The sequence below is a fragment of the Pleurodeles waltl genome, chromosome 6 (genome assembly GCF_031143425.1).
Source record: "Pleurodeles waltl isolate 20211129_DDA chromosome 6, aPleWal1.hap1.20221129, whole genome shotgun sequence".
Lineage (NCBI taxonomy): Eukaryota > Metazoa > Chordata > Amphibia > Caudata > Salamandridae > Pleurodeles > Pleurodeles waltl.
Genome location: NC_090445.1, coordinates 957544169 through 957563010, shown reverse-complemented (window position 1 = coordinate 957563010; position 18842 = coordinate 957544169). Strand labels below are relative to the sequence as shown.

At 43.0% G+C, this 18842-nt stretch overlaps 1 protein-coding gene across 6 annotated transcripts in view; it reads left to right on the top strand.

The window, feature by feature from the left end:
- LOC138300428 (heparan sulfate glucosamine 3-O-sulfotransferase 1-like) overlaps window positions 1–18842 on the top strand; it is a 734894-nt gene that overhangs the window by 459939 nt on the left and 256113 nt on the right. The window contains exon 3 of one of the 6 annotated variants that reach the window (XR_011204936.1): window positions 10060–10177. The exons of the other annotated variants lie outside the window; for them this stretch is intronic. The gene's annotated coding sequence lies outside the window, so the exon portion shown is untranslated. The remainder of the gene's footprint in view (window positions 1–10059; window positions 10178–18842) is intronic. 6 annotated transcript variants of the gene reach the window in all.

Below are 18842 nucleotides of genomic sequence, written 5' to 3'. Positions count from 1 at the left end.
GGTTAAAAATTAAGCGTCTTGGAAATAGCTCCGGCATTATGTAACCATGCAAGGCAACCACTTGCCTAGTGCATCGTTCAACAGTTTACAGGATGATCAAAGAATCAAATGCACAACATGAGCAAAAAATGCAGCTAATACTTAGAAATCTTACACTAACAGAAACAACATCTTAATAAAAAAGAAATGTGTCTCCTGTGTATCCCGCGAAGACACAGTGGGGGAAGTGGAGAAGGATAAGGTTCTGAACAGGCTATGGGGGTAGGTGGAGGACAGGAGGGAGGCAGGAGAGAATTAACAAGGGGTGGGGGGACAGATGCAGCAATAGCACCCCCCCACACAAAAACCAACCCCCCAAATCCTACAAAATATAGACACTCCTCCAATCTTGAAACCTGACACGGTACTCAAGCCAGTCGGGGGGGTGTCTCCTATTCTCATCACCCTGAAACACAGGGGGAGAGCAGGCATCAGCAAATCACCCTCTGACAGGCCATTCAGCTTATCCTCCCACATTTCTAGATCCCACTCAGCATTCTCATCTATGTGCACATCTCATAAATGTCTCTCTTCTGCCAGCCATCCACTGCCCATCAGGGCTGTGGGTTGTGTCCAGTGTATGGCCCCCCTCAACTTAACTAACACTAGTCTCAAGATGGTGAATCTATGGCATATTCAGGCCCCCTGTTTAGGTGTTTGGAGCACTCCAAGCAAGCAGTGTTCCACAGAGGCCTCACCCGCCACCCGCGTGACTCTGTGTAATGTCTGCAGAACGTTCTGACAGTACCCTCGTAAAGCATCACCACAATCTAAAGTCGGATGACGAAAAGTCACTGGAGTCCCCCCACAGCGCTGGCAGTCTTCTGAACGAGTACTCTTCATCCTGCGTAAGAACAATGTGGTCAGGTAGGCTTGGTGTAAGTAATAAAACAGTGTAAGTTTATACTCGCATTGCATGCTACTTCACTGACCTGGGCAAAGGCTCTCTTCTCCTTCAATTTAAGGGCTCTATAAAAGCATGAGACGAGGCCTCAGGATGCCCATGAGTCTGAGACTCCACAGGCTTGCATGGGAAAGTCAGCCAGATCCCACAAATTGTACATGATATTTTGGCGTATTGTAGGAAATGACGTCAGTAAAGGTTAAACATGTCCTGAGCCTCCTTCATCATAAGGAATATACTGTTAATGTATAGGTCACCAACTGTATTGAAACCACCTGCAAACCATTGCGTCAGATCCATCACTGATTAGATTTCACGTATAGGCTTCAGCTAAAGAAGAGGTAAGAGTCACAACTCCTGCACTGACACCTGCTCCCACTCCACAGCCACCTGCCGGAAAACAAAGGAGTGGTTGTCTGACATACCCACCCTCGGCATGAGGCAGTGCTGGATGTCTGCCCGAGTGCCCGATGAGCCCAGCAGACTCTTCTCCATGTTCGAGCCATCACAACACCACTGAGCAGTATATTGCAAAGGTTTGCAAAGTAGTACATTCTGAGGTTCAGAAGTCCCAGATCCCCCCCAAGTCTATGTCTAACTTCCGCAGATTTAGCTTAACTCTGCTCTGTTTACATGCCCACACTGGGGACACTAGGAGTTGAAGTTTAATGAAGGTAGGTGATGGAATTTCATAAATAGCATTTTGCAGGGCATAGAGGCAGCTGGGCAGGGGAACCATTTTGCCCAACACAACCCTGCTCATCACCGACAGCAGTAGGAAGACCCAGAAACAGATGGAGTACTCTAGCCTCCAAAGGACTCTTCCCACATTAAGGTTTTAGCAAGCTACCAACGTGGTTGCTATCTGGTTCCCTAGATACCAAAAGTGCTCCCTGTACCATTGAAGCTGAGTCACGGGAAGCTCAGCTGACCGTATCCTTGCTACTACAGCCAATAGAAACAGTATTGTCTTCTGTTTATTGATATGAAGGCCCAATGCCACTCCAAATTAATACATGGTGTGCAACAGTATTCTCACTGACTGCCTTGGGTGGGTGATATACACTAACATGTCACCTGATTGGAGTGAAACAATGTAGGTGATGCCCCCAACCTCACCTCCCCCCACTCTGCCATGTTGTAGCAAAGGTGTATCAGTAGCATCTCCATCGTGAGAGCGAAAAGGAGCAGCTAGGAGGGGCATCCGTGTCTAGTACCCCTCTCAATAGGGAAATGATCCTACTCCACAGAGCCTGTCCGAACCCTTGCAACCGGATCAGTGTATATTGCAGCTTTACCCAGGACAGAACTACTGGTCCAAGCTGCATTCTCCAGGGAACTTCCCATAGGTACGCCCAGTCAATGGTGCTGAACACTTTTTCAACATCTAAAGCAATCAATGCTGCTTCTATCCCACTATCAGCTACTGACTGCAAGACGTGATAACCTCTGCAGATTTATGTGTGTCCACTGCCCCATTATAAAGCCACACTGGTCATCGTGTACCAGATAAGTGACAATGCCAAGCAGTCTTGTAGGAAGAATTATTGCATCACTTCCAGCATGGACAGGGGACCATAGGAACTGGGATGCAAAGGGTCCTTGCCCAGTTTAGGGAGCATAACTATCTGTGCTTAAGACATGGTCTGTGGCAGTACCCCACGTTCTACTCTCTTTCAGAGTGTTTCTCGCAGGTGAGGGAGGAATAACCCTGAATATGTATGGTAATACTCCACTGAGCCTGGTGCCTTACAACGTGCCATCTCCCAAACCACCTCCCCTAACTCCTCCATAGAGAGCTCTCTCTCAAGGCTTTGTCTGCTCACCCATGAGGCGAGGGAGTGGCAACAGATCCAGGAGGTTACATGCCCTCTCCAAGCTGCTAACTCCCAGTGTGCCATAAACTGAAGTGTGGTGGGCCCAGAGTAGGAGGTTAACTGTAGCCTGTGACCCTGCAAGAGTGCCATTGTGGCATCTCAAAGAAAGAATTACTGGGAGTGGATATTCCCTCCTAAGTAACCACACCAGCAGACATCCTGATTTATCGCCTTTATGGGTCAGTAATTGGTGATAGTCTCTTCGAACCAGTCAGTCCAGCCTATCCCAGGTCTCCTCCACTGCCCTCCGGGCTTTCAATAGCAGCCCATACTGGGCTCCCAGTGCAAGAGTGTCCTGCTGGATGGCCACCAACTGCCTTTCCTCCTCAAGCAGTTGCATGTCCAAGCGATGCCTGAAGCCACTGATATATGACAAGCACTCCCCTTGCATTACTGCCTTCAGGGTGTCACACTCTATACCCCTATGGGCCGACATAAGTAGCCGGCTGTCACCTATCTGAGCTCCTCGTCAAATAGTGAGCCAGTAAGTGCTTCCAGGTGAAGTAGCCACAAGGGCTCCAAAGGTCTGTCACTACTTATCCCCCACTGCAGAAGCAGCAGTGCTAGGTCTGAAAGGAATATACCCAGTATCTGTGTCTGCGATACTTCAGTGGCTGTGTCCACTGTTGTTAAGAATCTGTCTAGGTGACTGTATGTGTTGTGTGTTGGGACATAGCATGTGTATTCCTTGACGCCTGCGTGTGTTGAGCACCAGACATCCAAACAGCCCATCCAGCCCATCACCCCACGCAGTGCATCTACCATGTTAGGCTTTATGCTCACGCTAGGAGGCTGACAATCTCAACTGCCATCCAGCACACAGTTAAAATCCCCAACCCAAAGTAGGGGGGTTTCAAGAGAAGTTCACATTCTAGGTCAAGATTAAATGTCCCCTCATCTGTGTTGGGGCATACACTTAACGTCCATTCAGCAGGCCACACAGCAAGAGGTATCTACCCTCAATATCTGCCTTGAAACCTTGCATCTGGAAAGGGACCTTAGGTGTGAGAAGGGGATTCTGCAAGCATAATTAGAATATGTAGACTCCTCCTGATTGGGGGAGGAATCACAGCTCAGGATAAATGCGTACATGGGTAGTTGTTACAGCCGTGGCAGCCGCCAAAATCTAACCTCTCCCATGTCAACTGTCTTCTCCACCACTTCACGGCACTGGAGTCTCGGCTGGAGGCCATCACTGCCTCCATCAATGCCATTGCTGCCTCTCTTTCCGATCTCTGTTGTTCCAGATCTAGTGTGCATCACCCTGACCACCATCCAAGAGATGGATCTGGAGCCTCCTTTGCCCAGTCTACTCTGTTGCCCCAATTGCAGTGAGTGCCAAGGGTTCACCACCCTGCTGCCAGGCCCGCAGAGAGAAGTGCTGGGATTCTGCCATTGCCATGGACCTCCAGACAGTCCCATATCACCTCAGGTCTGGTGAAGAAATGTGAATGGTCTTTATGCAGTACCTTTAATTTTGGTGGATATAAGAACATATAGCAGCATCCCCCAAACGTCTGGCGCAACTGTTGCACCTGCCTGGTATAGTCGGGTAAGATGAAGTTCACATGAGTTTCAAATTTGGGGTCTCCGTCCAGGCCGCCGCTTGTGGGATAGAATCCCTGTCTCTAGAGTTAAGCAGTTGTGATATGACAGTATGCATGGGGGCTCTGGCATGGGGCTTAGGCACTAATGCTCTATGAGCTCTCTCAACCACAAAGCAGGAGGACAATTGGGGAGAGGGGATCATTGTTGTTATTCAGCAATAAAGAAAGAGTTCCAAGCCCTGACCTTACACACTCTCTGAAAAACCAATGAAGCAGAGGTTGAAGTGACAGAGTGACCCTCTGCGTCCTCAGCTGTGGCCTATAGTGTATTCACTCTAGTCAATAAGGATGACAGCTCAGCCCGCAAAGAGGCAACCTCTCCCTGTAACCTGGAGTCAGCCTGCTTAGTAGGCAAAGCGCACTCTGCCACTCCACAAAGATCTGCACATAATAGACCCACATTCTGGGAAAAAGCCTCAATTTTTGCCAGAAAAATCACACTTGAGGTCTCTATTGCAGCTAATAATTGGGCACTGGTCAGACCCTGTGGTTTCAGTATACATTCTGGACACTCTTGTGGCACAGGTTTCAACCCTGTGTTTGATTTCGGGGCTGTAAATTGGTCTATCTTGGTCTGCTGAGCCCAGCCTCTGTGGTCTGTCCTTCCCCAAGTTGGGTGGCGGCTGATGGGGGCAGCTCGGTGGAGCCACACTACAGAGTGACAGGTGGCTCCAACCGCGAGCAGGGCCTACTTGCACTTTTGGGCCCCTAGGTATGTTCATTATGAGCATCCATCAATGGCTAGCAAGAGGCTTCCCAAAAGCCTGTCACATCCACAGACAGCGTGGAGGGTGACTACAGCAAGGTTCCAAACCCGTCTGCGTCCTTGATTGAGTGCAGCACAAGCATCTCTGTGGACCAGGGGGTGCTCCTCAGGGGTTTCACACGGCACAGTAAAGTAGGGAAGAGCTTTAGCAGGTGATATATCAGCTCACGCCCCTCAGCCTTTCAGTGATGGGCAGGGCCAAACGCACAGTAATTCCTCAGGGACAAACCCCAGGGGCCCACTGGGGGCCAGAAGACTGGCCAAAATTACACTACAGTCCAGGGTGGTGGGGAGAGATATCAATCACCATGCAAACCCTGCTGTGGGTCCCAGTAGCATCAGCGGGTGCATTGGTTGCCCCCCCAACCAACAGCAGCCTGTCCAATCCACTGCAGACAGCCCCACATGGTTCAATGATGCAAGAAATGTACATTGGTGCAGACCTGCATATGCATGAAGATGTCCAGAAGCAGCACAATGAGGGAGCAGTGTGTCCACCGTGCTCACTGCGCTCTGCAATTCATGGCAAATGAAGGCAACATAGCCCCCCCACACTCACTACTGCCACTTATCACCCCTAATCCAGAAGCACAATGTTTGTAGCTGCAATTCAGGGTCCAAGGTACCGCCACAAACATGGACCAAATTTTCAGAGGCCCAAAGCGGTCCAGTGCTGAGCATTCATCACACTTTGTCCGTGGGCGTCACCAGCCAGAACTGCTGAGCAGGATAAACCCCATATGATGGGGGGCTGGGAGGGCAGAGTACTGGGATTCAAAGGCAACCAACGGTCAGCCGAAAGGATGTGGCCCGGATGGGCCCGCAGGACGAGCAGGGCAGCCCAGCTCACTGGCACCCAAGCCTGACCTCACCAGAAGTGCCACAGATGACAATTTGCTGATACATGGCATTCTGGCCCCCGAGAGGTCCTCCGGCTACACCAAGGGCAGAAGGGCTCCCCCCTGCTCACCTGAGCAGTGGCAGATTCCGATCGAGCTTAGAGCCAGGGGCCGAGTATGAGCCCTTGCAGCAGGGGTGGGAGTGGCCATACTCCCAGGCCACATCGCTCAAAGTTGGCACAGTGGCGGACGACTTCAGCCAAAAAATGGTTCAATCAAATCCCCTCTATGCAGACTCTGCACCTGGCGAGTCACCGCTGGTGGATTGCCCGTGGGCATAGGATGAATGCAGGGTACCGGGGCAGACGGCACAGAGCATACAAAATTGCAGCTGGTATCTTGCTGCAAAGACCATGCCCTCACTTTACAAAGACTGTAGAAATAAAGTATATTCTTCAAGTACTAACTTCGTTGGTGACAATTACTACGAGTGCACAGCACCTAATGCTACTCGGAGTTGCACCAATCACAGCATTTTCCCATTGCCTGTGCACAACATTTATTTTTATATATTTATTTAACAGTCTTATAAAATGTTCATGCACAAGAACAATACATAGGAGTGTAACCACTGAAAGAAACACAGGTCCGTTGAGTTTTTGGGCAAACAAGACATGACAAATTGCACGAATGAAGGAAAATACTATGAATTGATAAAGTTTCAGTGTAATAACTTCAGGTTGTTAAGTAGATATGGAAACAAAAATTTACAAAGTGCTTTCCTGAAGTAGTGGCCCAAAGGAAAAAAATGTTTCTGAACTTGTCACCTCAGATTTTGGCTTCTGCCACTTTTCCACCACCCAGTGTGGACTGCAGCATGACAAGTACGGTGTACGGATTTACTGAATGACTAGAGAAACAAGGCAACATAGTTTGAAATTCAGCCGACATAGCGATAACTATGTGCACTTGCTAGCATAGCTTGCCTAGGAATCTGAAGATTATTCTGGACAAGAACTTAGATTATTTTTTAAATGGTGTTTGGAGAATAGGTGCCTGATTTGTATGAGAGAGAGAAGTTAGATAGTGAACACTCTGCTACTTTATTTCACTGGTGTATAATAGTGAGTGTGAGATTGAGGGTGAAGTTGAGGCATTTTAACCTCGGTGACAGTGAAGGGGAAAAGCCTTCAAATTTCAGTAGATCCAGTTTTGAATTTTTCAATTTGAACCTATGAAATTTCATGCATTCTGCACCCAGTGAAAATATGTGTTGGGAATAACTGGTGTCAATGGGGTATCCTACAGCTTACGATGCATGGCTAAAGGCCATAAACAGATAATTCTGTAGCCACAGAGGCCGGACACAGAACCTGCCCAGAGGCCAAATCCTAGACCCATAATTAATGCAGGGTCCAGCGCTAATGGGGGCAACATGGATAGTACAGTGGTATGCCATGTTCGGTGCCCAGAACCTGCTGCACATAGCCAGAGATCCTGCAGAGTAGATTCTGGGGCCATGAGTGTGGCACAGGGCATGACCCGATGGGACTCCTGATTTTTGGGGAGTGGAAAATGGGTACCTGGCGTATCGGGAGATTGCAAATTTCTGCCAGATACCACTATGTATGAGTGAAAGTCATGTACAGCTGGTTCTGGAGGCTTGAAGGCTTGGTACAGCCTGTGCTGGCCAAGGCTGTAGGCTTTGCACAGTGAGCTCATGGTTTGACCAACAACTGTGCCCTTAGCCAATAATGCTTTTTTAGCTGTTTTGTGATGTCTGGGATGAACTTGGATAGGAACACTTTGAAGCAGGTTGGTACAGAGAGTTTGACCACCAGCAAATTAAAATCTTTAATTTAGAGTGGTAATTGTCTCATCTCTGCCTCTTCTACAGGCACAAATATCTTCAATGTTGTCTGACGTTTAAATTGTGTTATTGTAAGGTATGGTTATGCATACATATTATTTATAAATGTTTTCCTAATATTGTTGAACTTGACTTTGAAGAAGATATGTAGATCTTCGCAAAGCTACTGTGATAAGTTTGGGGTATCCTTCAGTGCAACAAAGTTAGGCATCTTGTGACTTGAGTAGTTGCAGACCTCATTTATGGATTGCTTGTTCGTTTGATGAATTTGTAATATCTCCTGTGTATTTCACACATGGCCAGAAAATCCTCCGTCACTGATCAATGCCATTGTCACACTTATTTTATGCCTATTCTCTTCAGTTCTGTCAGTAAGCATTATTCAGGAAGGAAAAGTTCACTATTTAAACACAATGTAAGACTTTCATAACTTCAAAAATGAAAAGTGATACACCAAAGTCTAGGTGATTGTTTTTCAGAATAAATGGCAAAGGATCTAGTCCGTGCACCTGACTCAGAAATATTTCGCTCTCACATGTTTAAACCATTTATATCCTCTATATATTTCTGAAGTAAAACATTAATACTGTCAAACATCTTTGTAGACTTTTAAAGGTGTAGGTAAGCTGTGGTTTGCAGTCAGAGGTTGCTATATCATAGTGTAGCTGTACCGCTGACTGGCTTTCATCACAGCACCTCTAATTGGGGTAAATACTGTAGGAGTATGTTTGTAGTGCTAGCATTTTCCTGCTGACCTCTGTTTAGGACACTTTTTGCAGTTTGTATATAGCCTAACAACCTGTATTTATCTGTACTTTGTGCATTTCAGTGTATGTTAGCCTGTAGGACTAAGTGATTTCAGTAACCCCTGGGTGTGACTTGCCTATAATTTAGTGTCCCTTTCAAATTACTATAATATGGGAACTCTCCTTATTCAGGTTATTTATGAACTATCAATGCAAGTTGATGATAGAACTGGTTATTACCTTGTCTTATTTGCAACCTGTTCTTCAATTTGTCTTATTTGCGAACTGTTCCAGTGTAAATGATGTTTTAGATTCTGGATGCGATATAAAGACCCACAGCACCAAAAGCACAATGGAATAATGCAAATACAAAAGACAGCACAAAAAACAACAGACCATAACTTTGAAAATTTCAACACAATAAGAAGACAGCAACAGAACACCACTGAAAAACAACCTAAGCATAAAACTCATCACAATAATGCCGCACAAAAATATCACAATATTACAAGCCAAAATAACAATGTAGCACACTTAAACAGCAGAATAATGACTCAAAAGAACACACCAACTCAACTAATTTACTAACACAATATACCACAGTAATACAAAAGAGTCATTTTGCAACAACACACCATTAATTGATGTAGAGGTGTATATTGGTTGTTGAGATATTGTTGTACTATTGCTGCTGAGATATAGTTGTGTCTTTATGTTTTTTTTTTATTGCAATATGATGTAATTATTGCAGTGTTGCCATACTTCAAATGCAGTTTGTCTCTGAGCATGTTCAAATATTTTAGCCACACATTACCACATCTGCAAATCAGCTTTGTCAATATGGTAGTTGCGCACTTGTAGCTTTCTGAAAGTGGTGAAATATCTACTATGCAATGTCAACATTTGTTTGCTAGAATAATTGTTGGCCTAACTGGTTAACAAAGCGTGGCACAAGGTCTGCTGTATAAACCGCAGGAAAACATCTATAAATTGGTGAGGTTTTGATAAAAATGTACATTCCAAGCCATGACATAAATACAACAAAATTACAGTTAACATTAAGAATTTCCCTTTCATACAACTGAACCAATGTCATGTTTAGGCCTGAATGTAGCTGAACATATCATTCTCATTAAAAGTTTGATCTTGCCTAATCGATCCATCAATGCCAAAGGGATATGCATGACATCTTAATCCATTTTTGCACATATGGAGGGACAGGAGAGAGTACATTGGGCACCTATCTGCAATAAGAAAATATTTCAATTTCACCAGTTCTTAATATGTGGCTGTTTACTGGTGGGTCACCAGCACTCGTGTTTTAGTGGTTGGTTGCACTGCATTTAAGCAATGTTGACAAGCTCATTATACATTTTTTTCATTATTTTCATATCAATTTATACTAAAAAAGGCTGTCACTAACCACCTCACATGGATCATTCAGTGACTCACCATGATGCAAGAAAGACTTCCAAAAACTGTGTCATTCAGACAGCCCCAGCCCCATTGGCTAGGAAGGTCCAGCTAAGGTAAGCCTTCTTAAAGAATTAGCATTTCTAGCTCTGTAACAGCTGTCCATATCCCATGCCTTGCCCAGGTAGTTACCCTCATTGCTCTCTGCCTGTCCGTCTCTGTGTCTCTCTGTCATTATTCCTCTGACTCTCTCCAACTGCTTCTATCTTTTTAATATTAGTCTCTCGTTGTGTCTTAATATGTTTTTGCCTCTATCTTGATTCATCCTTTTCTATCTCTGTCTATGCGTTTCTATCTCTTCTCTATGTCACTGTCTCAATCTCTATATGTCTACATTTACATGCATCAGTCTATATCTGGATGTTTCTAAATTCTATCTGTCATCACCTTTGATTTTATCTCTCTCTAGCTATCTCTATCTCATTACTTGTCTGTCTCTAGACATCTCTAGCAGCCTGTCTATCTGTCTATCAATCATCACTATTTTTAGATGACTAATTCTAAATATTTCTAAGTCTGTCTTTATAGCTATTTCTGTTTTGCTCCTTCTCTTACAATCTCTGTCTTCTAGACATCAGGGACCTGATTACCACTGTGGTGTATGGGCTACTCAGCCACAAACATGACAGATATCCCTGGCGTTTTACAAGTTCCATAGGATATGATGGAACTTGTAATACAGTAGATGGGATGTGATCACCTCCCACCTGACAGGATGCAAACATGTTCTCTCCCCCACTGTGACAAGAGCCTGGCTGTCTAGGAAGGTCCCTTGAATGAATAGAAGAAGCCACCCCAGACGTCTCCAATTCAAAAGAGGTAGTGTTAAGGATGTCCTTTGCTCTTCCAGCTGTTTCAGGCTGCTCACAGTTAGCTAATTCCTGATAAGTGTTCAGCAGTTAACACCACCCTATCCTTCCTATGCTGAAAGCCATTCCATCGTCTTCTGGGATGAGAGTCATTAACTCTCCCAGCCAAGAATGTTTATTTCAGCTCCAGGGGTGTGATCAGTGGCAGAACTTCTTTTAATCCAGTTCTGGCTCAGACAGCTTAAAGTACATTTTTAAAAATGTACTTTTGGCCTCAAATCATCAAACATCTTATTTCACAGTTCACTCGGAGTTTGAAAATTAAGAATGAAATAACTATTAATTACTTTTCTAGCAATTTCTCAGGTGAGGGAATGGAAACAAATATTAAATCACACCTACACCTGTTCCTTGGAAACTATAGCTAAACCTACAGAGTGACATAGCCATCAGCGGTTGCCATGTCCACTTTTTAAATATATAGTTTGCCATTTTTTTATAAGAATTAGTCATCCTGCCTTTTTGGCTTGCAAGCACCTACAAAGCACAGTTGTCCCACGTAGCAAAATACTTTCCTTTGCTATGTTACTGTAGTTCCTATAAACAGCAGTCCTGCCATTGTGCAGTGATGTCCCTGACAGTCATAAGTTTGTCATATATATGGGTGGTGTTGATATAAGATGCAGCTCACATATTACATTTAACTCCAAAGTCATTGGCGCCTTTTCTGCACCATCTATCCTGACTTTACATGAAAGTTAAATAGACAAATTTGTTTAAACCAATTTTACCAAAATCATTTTAGGACAGGAACAAATACACTGTTACACGGAATAGGAGTTTCAGAGAGCACAGAGCCCTAATAGCAGCAGAAATGGGGCTGAGAAAAAGGCAAACAATCTGGGGTGTCCATGCATGTCTGTGTGTCTATCTTTTCATCTGATTATTTGCCTCATAAGTGTCTCTGCCTGGTTTTCTGTCTCATCCCTCTCACCTAGTCATTTTAAACGTTCACTTACCAACAACACTAGTCTATGTTCACAAAAATGATTAGATTAACACATTTTTGCTTTTTTTGCAGTATTTAAATTTTGAAATTCTACTTTGTATTCACACATTTATGTGCTTTATTAGTTGTTGCACTTTCAAACATTACACACAAAAAATGATATCTACACAAAGACATTGATTTATGTGCCATTTGAACACTAAAAGAGTAAAACATGTTTAAAAATGAATTTAATATTTTTATAACACATATTACAAACGCTAATGTTACTGCAGTTACAAAGCAATATACAAAATCATATTAACCCCACAGTTAAGGTTAGGCCTTTTAGCTTTGCATGTGGTTGTTTTATTTGGTGCTTATAGTACAAAGCACTTTCCAACTCTTGTCAAAAAATACAAATCAGTTATGAAGTTGGTTTTGTAAGTGTGTGCAATTGCATACATGGGTATTCATTTGTACATTTTATAAAGTCCCAAAATCATGACGTTTTGCTTTTTGATACTGATATAAAATTATATATTTTTATTTTGTATTCCACTGAAAATAAATAATGCTCTGAACTCGTAGGTTGGCTTTCTTCTTTTTTTATCTAGTCTTTGTTGATTTCCCAGATGTGCTGAAAGAGTTCACCTAGGTCAGGTGAGGTATTCTGCAAATAGGTTTCTAGATACTCCTGGGCTCCATAAAATTGTATTTGAAATTTTAAGTCAACTGCTACTAATGTTATCTAACACCCTGTTTGGGTAGGTCCTTCTGACGCCTTGCTACCTGGTTGCTTTGCTTTCCGGGATGACCATGTGCCCCACAAAGCTACCAAGTTAAGGGATTCACTCATAAGTATCAAAGACCAATAATCAGTTATGGGTATTTGGATTTGATATTGCCACCTACATATATATTTAATAATAGTAATGTAAATAAACTATTTGGAATTGATACGTCCTGCTATCAAGCTTCTTTCTCGGATAGGCCTGAAAAATATAACGTTACTACTGCAGATCCACCGAAGATTTTAGAGGCAACCACATTTTCTGCACATGCTCAGTGCCCAGCATAGTGATGCTCAGCATTGGTTCATGAGGGACAGATAATGCAGTATATTCAGGATGCTGTCCCTGGATACATTTGTATACATGTAAATCTAAACCTAAAGAACGTAAGGTGAAATTATCGCAAGGGTACAGACCCTGTGAACTAATAGTGTGACTCCCTGCACCAGTGGATCTCTCAAATAGGGTAACATTTTGAAAGTTAAGTTTGGCTTCACCCTTACAGTTATTCAAACTTGTGTGAAGGCACAGCACATGCCAGTTAATTTATTATATTTATTAACGCAAGAGTCTTTTTCTGCAATTCACATTTTAGGTACCTTTCTGTTTTGTATGCATGAGCTTCTATAATGTCCTGTTCAGTGGGTCTATATAGATTTTTATGCAGTGCAACAGCCAAAATAATTGAAAATTCCAATTTGAATGAACGAATGTGTTAAAGCGCATCTTGACAATCAGAAGAACAAAATTATCTAGGCAAATAAAGTATTGTTTTTGGCATGTAAACATGCTTGACATTTTTGATTCTGGGATATAATGTATTTTTCCAGTTCTGAGCTCCCAAAGTTGTCATCTATGTCTACTATAAGAAGACAGCTACAAAAGCACTAAACTAAGGGACATATTTATACTCTGTTTGCGCCGGAATTGCGTCGTTTTTTTTTACGCAATTCCGACGCAAAACTAACTCCATATTTATACTTTGGCGTTAGACGCGTCGAGCACCAAAGTCCATGGAGTTTGAGTCATTTTTTAGCGTGGACACCTACTTTGCGTTAATGAGATGCAAGGTAGGCGTTCCCGTCTAAAAAATTTACTCCGAGGCATGTGCGCCGTATTTACACTCCCGGGCAAAATTCACGCCCCGGAGTGGGCGGGTCAAAAAAAATGACGTACGGCCGCTTTTGCGCCGGTTCTTTGTGCCTGGAAAAGGCAGGCGTTAAGGGACCTGTGGGCTCTGAAGGAGCCCAGAGGTGCCCTCCCAAGCCCCCAGGGACACCCCCTGTCACCCTTGCCCACCCCAGGAGGACACCCAAGGCTGGAGGGACCCATCCCAGGGACATTAAGGTAAGTTCAGGTAGGTTTATTTTTTTTATTTTTTTTTGTGGCATAGGGGGGCCTGATTTGTGCCCCCCTACATGCCACTATGCCCAATGGCCATGCCCAGGGGACAGAAGTCCCCTGGGCATGGCCATTGGGCAAGGGGGCATGAGTCCTGTCTTTGCTAAGACAGGAGTCATTTCTATGGGGGTTGGGAGTCGAAAAAAATGGCGCAAATCGGGTTGAGGCGAAATATTTGCCTCAGCCTGACTTGCCCCATTTTTTGGCGCCCAAGCTCCATATCCCCCTACGCCGGCGCTGCCTGGTGTACGTCGTTTTTTTCCACGCACACCAGGCAGCGCCGGCGGCTAACGCCGGCTAACGTCATTGATTAAATACGGCGCCCGCATGGCGCTTCAGAATGGCGTTAGCCAGCGCTAATTTTTTTTACGCAAAACTGCGTTAGCGCAGTTTTGCGTCAAAAAGTATAAATATGGCCCTAAATGCGTTATTTTTTCGCTTAGGAAAAGAGGGCAAATATTGCCTGGTATGAATTAATCAATTCCTGTACGCACTAAAACACTAAAAACACGAGAACATTTAGATTTTTAAGAATGAGTCACATAGCTTTGTATCTGATCCTTTTCTTTGAGCATAGTATGTAGATCTCTCCTCCTGCCCAAACTCTGAGCCTTCCTCAGACTAGTGACCATTCATAACCCTACATGTATCATAAATTAAATTACGTTCATGCAGGTCTTCTATGAATGCTACAAATGCTGTGAGTTACTATTGTCTAATCTGGAAATGACCATGATGCTACTAATCAAAACATTAAGGAAGCGGGCATCATTTTGTGATATTTTTTAGTTCCAAGAGATAGTGCATGATGTTGATAGTTATATAATAAGGTTATGCGCTCAAAGACAGGTAGTCACAAAGATATCTCCCAGACATTTCCTTTCATCCTATCAACAGACTCTGTCCCAGATTTCTGTAAGTGAGTTTGAATACTGAATCACAGGGAAGTTATAGTACCATTTAAGATTCAGAATCGGAATAATCTTTTTTCGTCCAAAACGTTCCATAAAAATCATACATATACATAAAAATATGGTGCACAACAGTCTGCAATATTTTAAAAAGACATGGATACTGTATATTAGCTGATTATACAAATTAAAAACTGAGATCCACAATAAAATAAACTAATTCATTAAAACTGTCCAGCATGACAATTTGTCAGAAAAATATGGCTAATTAATAGGAAAAAACCCACTACAGAGACTTTCTTCTTTTGATCGAACACTGGGTATATTAACTGGAGCTCAAGTAGATATCAAGTAGAAATAGCAATTTAGCATTAGGCATAACTTGCTTACGTGACTTCCATCAATTTTCCTGCCTGAATCTGAATCTTTATCTGTATTTGATAATTGAATAATAACCATAGAAGATCACAATAAAACAACATGTCATAAAATCAGCTAAAAACCATGGAAAAGAAGTAGCAAAATGCAGTCATAACAAGTCCTAAACACCAAAAAACAGATTACAATAAAAGGCCAACTAAGACTAAGCAGAAGGCTAAAAATCCATCAAATTGCCAGCACAGGGCACTTTTAAGAAGCCACACACAGTATAACAGACACCTGGCTCAGATATCATACGGACAAAAATAAAGAGCTAGTCTGTACTGCCGGAACCCATAATCTTTAAGAATAGGTAGTAGGTAACTGTGTCAGAAATGCTCATACTAGCAGCAAAAAAACAGATAAAGCGCTCTAACGTCTCCAGGGATCAATTATCACAAGGACAAACTAATATACTTATTGGATAATACTGGCCAGTTGGAAACCAAAGATAACTGCGTTGAGCCAACCTGAAACTTTGTTAATAGGGAATGTTACCAAACATTTCTCACTAGGGAGAGATAAGGCTTGGAACCATCACTGACTTTGTTTGCTAGGTATTCGCTCAAAGTTGGTCTATCCAAAAATTTTGTTCCCAGTTGACAGAAGCAGATGTCATGAATTACACCTTGATCTTACCACTCTCACCCTGACCCAACCTATGGGAAGAGGAAAACAGACCGGGCCTGCCCAAAGCTCCGGTAGTTCTCTTTATATAACCCAGCCATGGGATCTTGTGCCCCTAATCACAGCTTAAACACACTAAAATCACCTCACGGTCAAGGGCCATATATTGATTGCTTCAGACTGCCATCCTTAAGAGGTGCAGGGCAAGTTCAATATGACCTTTCACATATGATAAGCTGAATTCCTTATGGAGAAAAAATTGTGAACTGCTTGAGCTGAGGCCTAGCAATCTTCTACATAAATGGTTCTTCTACTACTGAAGTTACAAGCAGTCCCACTCCCTCCATATAGCTGCTTCATAAGTCATAACTGGCAGACACTTGAGTCTATAGACCTCCAACAGGAGCACTATGGGCTATCTCCCCACTCTAGCTGCCAGCCCAAACAAACGCCTACTGACTGATTAAAACAGAAACAGTGGTTTGCAAGGCATGGCAGCCAACTATTCCTTGTGTCAAAGGTAATCCCTAGATAGGGAACTCACTAACCCTCATGATGTTTTTACCCTTGAAGGAGATAGTCCATTTTTTGCAGTTTTGCTTCCCTAAAACCATATAATGGGTCTTAGCAATATTGATTTCTAAATCAAGGTTGTCCATAAAAACAACAAAAGCATTGATAAGATCCCTGAGACCATTTGGTGTGCTGGAGAGCAAGACCGCACCCTCAGTGTAGAGTAAGGCTGGAATGAAAGTCAATTTTATCCTGGGCATGTCCTTCCTCCATGATACTAAAAACAAGTACATATACATAAGTACAGTATAAGTATAAGTACAAGTATATATAGAAGAAATAAAATAGGATCCAAGAAACAGCCCAGGCAAACTCCCTGATGCAGGTCATAGGAGTCTGTACATTCACCCTTGGACCCAAATGTTACAGCAGCACTGTCCTCCGTTATGTAAAGCATGAAGAAAATCCATTAAAGGTGAAGGTAGGGCAATGTTGATTGAAATGCTCCATAGCTTAGACTAATTAACACGGTCAAAAGCACTACTGAGATCCATGAGGACCGAATAAAAGGAGCCCCTCTTGACAATCATATATTTCAATATAATAAGGTGCATATTTAAACACTGTTCCATAGTCGTCAAGTCTTCCCTCAAACCATATTGAGCAGTGCAAAGGGAGCCATTTTGCTCCACACGGTCCTAAATTCTTTGCAAAATAATGCACCCCACAATCTTAATCACAGAATCAAGAAGTGAGATGGACCTGTAACAATGGGGGTCCTGTCAGTTACCTTTCTTGAATACAGCCACAATAGTAGCAGTCTGCCAAGATAGAGGGATACCGGAAGAAGCTGCTTTGTTTAAGACATTTGTAATTACGGGGGCCACAGATGCATGTTCTCCTTGTAAAAGTCCATGGACCCCCCATCTGGGCCTGGCGCCTTGTTTGATGGGCTAGCCATTATTGCAGCAGAAACCTCATCCAACCTAAAACTAATCACCAGTGGAAACTGTGCTAAAACTATTCACCAGTGGGAACTGTGGTACACTATCCATGTAACCGGCCATAAGGCTACCCCCATATGAATAGATAGATTTTTAAGTGCTCTATCCATTTATCAGGATTAATATTAGATCCTAACCCCAATGACATGCGAAATGAGGACTTTGTTCCATTGACAACATATGTAAACGAACTGTTCCCATGTCGCCTCTTTGAGTGTTAGTGTCCTATTGTTGATTGTTTGTTTATAAATTGTCCCTGTCTCTGCAACACGTTGCTGGTTCCTGCACTTAGCAAAAAGGGCTTCACACAATGCTCGTTAGCATTTCTGCAATCCTTATCAAATCACCCTTGTTTCGGGGGCACTTTAGCCCTTGAGTGGCCTTGAATAATGTTTCTTATAGCCAAGTTCAAAACTATAAATGCGTTTAAAAGGTCAGAAGGTGGTGGCAATTAACAAATAAATCAAGGTGGCACCCCACAAGTTAACTCAACAGTGTAGGTATGTGACAAGCTCTCCAACTTAGCCTTAAGCCGCTATTCGTCTGGAACAGATCAGTTACATCCGGAGAGATAGAGGGTTGAATGCAATATGGTTGGTTAACAACAAATTCAAGCTGTTTATGGACACTAAAAATATTTTCAGTTACCCCTCCCGAGTTGGCAAAACAGTTGATGTTCTTAGAGATAAAAGTGTAATCTATGACTAAGCATTTGCCCCAACCAATACGTGTAGGGGGCTGTTGATGAAGGTCTCCTAAAATGTCTGCTGTATTAAGTAAACCAAAGTTACATACTGTGTGAAGCAACTTCAGGCCCCTGGAATCAGCATCGGTACATAATAAATTATCAGCTTTCACAAAGGGATCATATGATGTAAATTTCCTCCCCAACTTCACATTAAAATCACACCCTATACCAACATGAAAAATGTTAGAGAGAATTATGGACATCAATAATAGAACTGATAGTGCCTTAAACAAGATATTTATCTGGCAGTCTTCATTAAGACTGCATAATAAAAATTGACACACAAAATATTAAACTTATTAAGTAAAATCATTTTTAAAAAATGTGTATTCCCTGTGATTCCATGAAATTAGGACAATCCTATAAAAGTTTGAAATTCTAGTCAAAATGACTAGACCACACCCGCTCTCTGTCCAGGTGAAACAACAGCATGAACTGAGAAACTTTCAAAGCCACCGCACACAGTTTCCTCTGAGGACCAAGGGGGTCATTCTGACTTTGGCAAA